Here is a 7,973-nt window from a genome sequence, read left to right as displayed (position 1 = left end):
TTATTTCAATTGTCATAAATTACAAACATGAAAAAAACACTAAAAGCAATTTAAATGACAATCCAGGAAAGAAGAAATAGACTAAACAGTCCAAACACAATGTGTTCTTCTTTCCTGATTATAAGTACATATAAAAATAATAATAAATTCAAGATACATGTACACATTAAATCCACCGAGTTTCACGACAATCCAACAATCTATATTCAGACGACCTTAAAAACAAGAATGTTTGCTGCTCAAAGGTGATCATATCAACAGAATTGTCGACACTGATGATCTGATAATCTTATACACTCAATTCACCTTGGATGGCCTTGACCTTCAACATTTTCGCGCATACACCCATCATGTCCATAACAATCGAACTCCTAAAACTACAACATTCTGTCAACTCTCTCATTCATAACTTCTGTCTTTTTGCCTTTTCTGTCTCAAGTTTTAGCAATATTTAGTATGCTATAGTTTTTTAATTAAATGGCTAAAAATGAAAAAATGTGACTCCTCCAATCCCTTAAAAGCATGGCATTTTATTTAAAATATATTTATTCGCATGGTATAGTTTACTGTTAGTTACAAGCACATTATAATAAAAATGACTGCATGATTGCTCAATCCAACCTTGCATTTTCTATATGAATTGAGTGTTGTCCAAAAGTACTAGGCTATAGAGTTTAATGTCAAATATTATAATAGGTCCTACGCCCGCGGCATGCCATAAAATCTTTGCCCCTCCCTTAACTTAGTGCACATGTTTGGGACCCGGGGGGGGCACTCACATTTCCCAGCTATACGGGTATGTGCCGCGGCGACGACCCCCTTTTTCAGAGCCACTGGCCGTTCCTTAGACCCTCTGAATTCATTGTTTGCCCGCTCTGAAGCCCCAAAATTTTTCTAGCCGTTCCATAGACCCTCAGATCATCGATTTCCGCTCTCATCGGCATCTTGAGAGACGTGTTTTCTGTCCTACTATTTCAAGCCCAAAAGCAGACCCAAAAGCTACTTTTGCGAGCCAAAAAACTTCAAAGGGAATTTTCCATTAATTTCTTCCCCATTGAAACACATTGTAAGGAATAAGGTGAACTTTGGGTGGGATTTTGGGCTCCTTTAGTAGTGGCAACACTGGTTGACTGATAATAAATAAACATTGCAGCAATGCCGATCGCGAGAGTCCAACTGGTTCTAGTTCTAGTTCTAGTTCTAGTTAAATACGACTCAACACCCCTAGTGGGGAAAGACGAATCGGGTATGGTGTGCGCTTGTTCTTCCTTAAGTGGTGAAGTGATCTTTGAGCTGGTTCTTAAATGCTTTGGGTTCTTGGATATTGATTATTTCTTGTGGTAGATTGTTCCAGTCTATGACGGTTCTTGGAATAAATGAATACTTGAAGCAATCTTTTGATGGTTGAAGTTCGATGAATGATTGTGAATGAGATCTCCTGGTGGAGCGCTGTACCGGGCGCAGTAGCGTTCGCACTGGTATGGAAAGGTAACCCTGTATCGATTTCTGGAATATGGCTAGACGGGTGATGTTTCTCCTTCTGGCTAGTGTTCCCCACTGGAGTCATGGTGGTAACACTGCTGTATCTGTCGTAGTCATTTTTTACAAAGCGGGCCGCTCTCCTTTGAACTGCCTCCACCTGATGTATGAGTTCTGTAGTATACGGGTCCCAGACCGCTGAGCAATATTCAAGTGATGGCCTAACTAGCGAGCGGTATGCCAGATCTTTGATATCTTGTGTGCATGAACGCAAATTTCTCTTAATGAACCCCAATGATCGGTTTCCTTTTGCAGTCATATGGTCTATGTGTTTATTCCATTTAAGGTCATTTGACAATTCTACCCCGAGGTATGTGTGTGAGTTCGTCTCCTGCAGGGTAGTGTTATTTAATGAGTATGTATGTGTTTTGGGGTTGCGTGAGTTTGTAACTTTCATAACAAAACACTTTTCTTGATTAAATTTCATTTGCCAAGTATGCTCCCACACTGTGAGTCGGTCAAGGTCAGTCTGTAGAAGGTCGGCGTCACGGTTACCAGAAATGGTTCTGTAGATTACGCAATCGTCTGCGAATAATCGTACAGTGGAGGTTATATCGTCAGGAAGGTCATTGATATACATCAAAAATAAGAGTGGACCGAGTACAGTGCCTTGCGGAACGCCAGATTTGACACTGACCCAGTCCGAACATTTAGCTAGAAATAAATGATTTTGAGATCTCTTTTTGGAATAAAATTGCCAAATATGAGGAAAAGTACCTTAATAATTATGTACACATCCTTGCAGCTCTCCATAAACAATGAATTAAAAGGTAATTTACGATCTACTGGTCTAGTAAAATCGGGAGTGGAATGGCTGTCAAATTCTGCACACTTCACTCAATCATCTCATGGTAGGGCCTATAAGCATGACAGTTCAATGTAGTCTAAATGTTTTTCTATTCGGCACTGAAAAAAACAATTCTTGTGGGTTTGTTTTTATGGTGGGCTTTTGTAATGCTGCTATAATTATCAGTAGGCTAATAGCATAGATTGTAGGTCTACAGGGTCTAGTAATTTTGATTTGAATGCTGTTTTGCTTTGTTGAGGTTTCCATCGTAATGGGCCAAACCAGACCTATTTTGCATTAATGATTTTCCTGATTAATAATTTAATGCACAATTCAAAGTGAAATCGATTCCTTCAAAAATCTGTGGCAAAAACGCAACAAAATTGAACCCTGGTTTGGCCTGCGGGTTTAGTTTCCGAGATTTTTCAGATTTTGGCGGCCGATCAGTTCCCAAGACCCCCCTTTTGGCCAGTCAATCAGTTCCCAAGACCCCCTTTTTGACCGACCAATCAGTTCCCTAGACCCTCCTTTTGGCTGGCCGATCAGTTCCTTAGACCTCAAGTTCAAAACTGGCGGTGGCACAACCCCTACCAAAAAAAATTCGAGTGCCCCCCCCGGGGTTTGGGATCCTGCTGAATTTTCACGCCTAGATATCCCAGGGCTAGATATTATAGGCCTACTGCATAAGCTATTTAAGCGTTTCCGTAGGCCTACTGTTTTCCTTTTTAGGGCGTTTTTGACACGCCGTTGGAAGCAGTTCAACCATACAGCCGGGCATACAGCACTGATCTTATATATAGCCTAAAGACTCGAATGACCAAATATTTTATTAAAATTAGCCCGCTTTCTTTTAAAACTTTGTAAGCACCGTATAATATCTATAAAGACCTACCATTAGCCCCAGCTAGATATCCCGCCAAACAGAAGTAGCTAGAAGTATATGATTAGAAACAGAACTTTCAAACTTCTGAGACACCCTGAATAAAATGTGTGAACTTTGTTCACTTATTATGCATGCATGATTGCATGGAATCTATTGTTGACTTTAGCGTATCCTATATGCCTATATACAACTAGAGCAACTGTGCCCTTTGCAAGGGCACGAGGTAAGTTAGGCGTATGACTGTGATGACATCATCACGCAGCAATACTGTGCAACGTTGACCTTTTCGGCTTCATATTCTGAGCAACGTTAAATTTGACCTCGGATGACCTTTTCGGTTTTACACTCCCCAAGTGTTAGGGATCATTTGCCGCAAGTTGCAGCCTGATCGGAGCAACTTTCAATTTGACCTGACCTTTGAACTTGGATGACCTTTCCAGTTTCATACTTCTCAAGTGTCAGGGATTATTTTCCCCGAATTGCAGCCCAATCAGAGCAACTTTAAATGTTACCTGACCTTTGACCTCGGATGACCTTTGCGGTTTAATACTTCCCAAGTGTGAGGGATCATATCCCCCGACTTACAGCCCAATTGGACCAACTTCAAATTTGACCTGACCTTTGACCTCACATGAACTTTGTGGTTTTATACTCCCCAAGTGTCAGGGATCATTTTCCCCGACTTACTGCCTAATTGGAGCAATTTCAAATTTGACCTGACCTTTGACCTCACATGACCTTTGTGGTTTTATACTCCCCAAGTGTCAGGGATCATTTTCCCCGACTTACAGCCTAATTGGAGCAATTTCAAATTTGACCTGACCTTTGACCTCACTTGACCTTTGTGGTTTTATACTCCCCAAGTGTCAGGGATCATTTTCCCCGAGTTACAGCCCAATCGGAGCAACTTGTAATTTGACCTGACCTTTGACCTCACATGACCTTTGTGGTTTTATACTTCCAAAGTGTCAGGGATCATTTTCCCCGACTTACAGCCTAATTGGAGCAACTTCAAATTTGACCTGACCTTTGACCTCACTTGACCTTTGTGGTTTTATACTCCCAAAGTGTCAGGGATCATTTTCCCCGACTTACAGCCTCATTGGAGCAACTTCAAATTTGACCTGACCTTTGACCTCACATGACCTTTGTGGTTTTATACTCCCAAAGTGTCAGGGATCATTTTCCCGACTTACAGCCTAATTGGAGCAACTTCAAATTTGACCTGACCTTTGACCTCACTTGACCTTTGTGGTTTTATACTCCCAAAGTGTCAGGGATCATTTTCCTGACTTACAGCCTCATTGGAGCAACTTCAAATTTGACCTGACCTTTGACCTCACATGACCTTTGTGGTTTTATACTCCCAAAGTGTCAGGGATCATTTTCCCCGACTTACAGCCTAATTGGAGCAACTTCAAATTTGACCTGACCTTTGACCTCACTTGACCTTTGTGGTTTTATACTCCCCGGGTGTCAGGGATCATTTCCCCGACTTACAGCCCAATTGGAGCAACTTTAAATTTGACCTGACCTTTGACCTCACATGACCTTTGTGGTTTTATACTCCCAAAGTGTCAGAGATCATTTTCCCCGACTTACAGCCTAATTGGAGCAACTTCAAATTTGACCTGACCTTTGACCTCACTTGACCTTTGCGGTTTTATACTCCCTAAGTGTCAGGGATCATTTTCCCTGAGTTACAGCCCAATCGGAGCAACTTGTAATTTGACCTGACCTTTGACCTCACATGACCTTTGCGGTTTCATACTCCCCAAGTGTCAGGGATCATTTTCCCCGAGTTACAGCCCAATCGGAGCAACTTTAAATTTGACCTGACCTTTGACCTCACATGACCTTTGTGGTTTAATGCGGTCATATTTCAACATTTTACTTACCCTCACCCCTTATTCACCATTATTGCGTCATCTGTAGAAACTATATAGTGGGATTATTGATTTTCATAAATGCATCATGGGAAGGCGTGATGCAGTTTTAGCCAAGATATCACCCCACACACACCCCCACCCCCACCCACACCCTATAGCCATCAGTGGAAATGATGTAGCTGTTTATATCTAGCATACAGGCATCACATCACAAGTTACACTCAAGATATGTAACAAAATTGGCATCTGAACATACCTCAGTTTGTTTCGTGTGAATCGCCCACTTGGGGTTTCATACACCCCAACTGGGCTGTTCCAGTTGAAATTCATACAACCTCTCCGGAAGACATTATCTTAATCTCCCACACAGGGCGTGTGAATTTCGAATGGGCCTACCTCAATGGGTGACTCCGTTTGTAATATTCACTCCCTGTGTGGACGATTCCAGTCATGTCTTGCATGAAGGGTGTATGGATTGCAGTTGGAATAGCCACAATTTACACGTTTTGATGTATGGATTGCAGCTGCAATAGCCAGGCAGCGACTGGTATGATAGAGCCGGCAACTTGTGAAACCGCCCGACCGTATGACATTTTCCACACGGTTGACGATGGAAATATACTGAATTTAGAGAATGCACGGCATTCACCACCTGGCAATAGACGAATCCAGACGAAGTTTTACACGTTTTGAAGCACAGACAGCAGAACCATTGCTTGTTTATCAAAACACTAGACTAGATGTCTCCATGTTTTGCCCCTAATTATAATGGGGGGTGCGGCACATATGAGGCAAAATGACCATTTTTGACCCCTGTGACCCCCTGGATGACCTCCGATATTAAAACTTTTTAAGACTTTTGTAGCCACTGACCCAATACGGCTTGCCTATGCGTTTGGTCGAAATCCGATCACGGATGTAGCACTAGTAGTCAATTGTGAGAAAGAAAGAAAGAAAGAAAGAAAGAAAGAATTACAGCTCAATTGGAGCAACTTTAAATTTGACCTGACCTTTGACCTCACATGACCTTTGTGGTTTTATACTCCCAAAGTGTCAGGGATCATTTTCCCCGACTTACAGCCTAATTGGAGCAACTTCAAATTTGACCTGACCTTTGACCTCACATGACCTTTGTGGTTTCATACTCCCCAAGTGTCAGGGATCATTTCCCCGACTTACAGCCCAATTGGAGCAACTTTAAATTTGACCTGACCTTTGACCTCACATGACCTTTGCGGTTTCATACTCCCCAAGTGTCAGGGATCATTTCCCCCGACTTACACCTCAATTGGAGCAACTTTAAATTTGACCTGACCTTTGACCTCACATGACCTTTGTGGTTTTATACTCCCAAAGTGTCAGGGATCATTTTCCCCGACTTACAGCCTAATTGGAGCAACTTCAACTTTGACCTGACCTTTGACCTCACTTGACCTTTGTGGTTTTATACTCCCCAAGTGTCAGGGATCATTTTCCCGAGTTACAGCCCAATCGGAGCAACTTGTAATTTGACCTGACCTTTGACCTCACATGACCTTTGCAGTTTAATGCGGTCATATTTCAACATTTTACTTACCCCCCCATTATTTACCATTATTGCGTCATCTGTAGAAACTATAAAGTGGGATTATTGATTTTCATAAATGCATCATGGGAAGGCGTGATGCAGTTTTAGCCAAGATATCACCCCCCCCCCACACACACACACCCACCCCAACCAGTTCCGATACATTTCTTCAAGAAAGAAGAAAAGTATGTGTGTGCAGTACCAGTGCAGCACAAAAGCTTTTATAGTACTAATACCACTGCATCACTAACCTCACAATATTCAGATCAAATCTGATTGAATGAAGTCATTTCCCACAATGGCCTATTTCACAACCACATGTAATAGCTTCTAATACCATTGCCATCTCTACATGTACATGTACATGTACAAACAACTGCAATCACACCTATTTAAAGATATGACTATCTCAAACAATGCATAATACTGTTGTAGCTGTTTATATCTAGCATACAGGCATCACATCACAAGTTACACTCAAGATATGTAACAAAATTGGCATCTGAACATACCTCAGTTTGTTTCGTGTGAATCGCCCACTTGCGGTTTCACACACCCCAACTGGGCTGTTCAGTTGAAATTCATACAACCTCTCCGGAAGACATTATCTTAATCTCCCACACAGGGCGTGTGAATTTCGAATGGGCCTACCTCAATGGGTGACTCCGTTTGTAATATTCACTCCCTGTGTGGACGATTCCAATCATGTCTTGCATGAAGGGTGTATGGATTGCAGTTGGAATAGCCAAAATTTACATGTTTTGATGTATGGATTGCAGCTGCAATAGCCAGACGGCGACTGGTATGATAGAGCCGGCAACTTGTGAAACCGCCCGGCCGTATGACATTTTCCACACGGTTGATGATGGAAATTTACTGAATTTAGAGAATGCACGGCATTCACCACCTAGCACTAGACCAATTGAGACGAAACTTTACACGTTTTGAAGCACAGACAGCAGAACCATTGCCTGTGGTTATCTCTTGTTTATCAAAACACTAGACTAGATGTCTCCATGTTTTGCCCCTAATTATAATGGGGGGTGCGGCACATATGAGGCAAAACTGACCATTTCGGACCCCTGTGACCCCCTGGATGACCTCCGATATTAAAACATTTTAAGACTTTTGTAGCCACCTACCCAATACGGCTTGGGTATGCGTTTGGTCGAAATCCGATCACGGATGTAGCACAAGTAGTAAATTGTGAGAAAGAAAGAAAGAAAGAAACAGCAAGAAAAAAATAAGTTAGGCTGCACGCCTAACTTAAATACAGAGAACGCATTGACCCATATCAATTTAATCATT

Source organism: Amphiura filiformis, chromosome 1 (assembly GCF_039555335.1).
Source record: "Amphiura filiformis chromosome 1, Afil_fr2py, whole genome shotgun sequence".
Classification (NCBI taxonomy): Eukaryota; Metazoa; Echinodermata; class Ophiuroidea; order Amphilepidida; family Amphiuridae; genus Amphiura; species Amphiura filiformis.
This window is presented reverse-complemented; position numbering follows the sequence as displayed.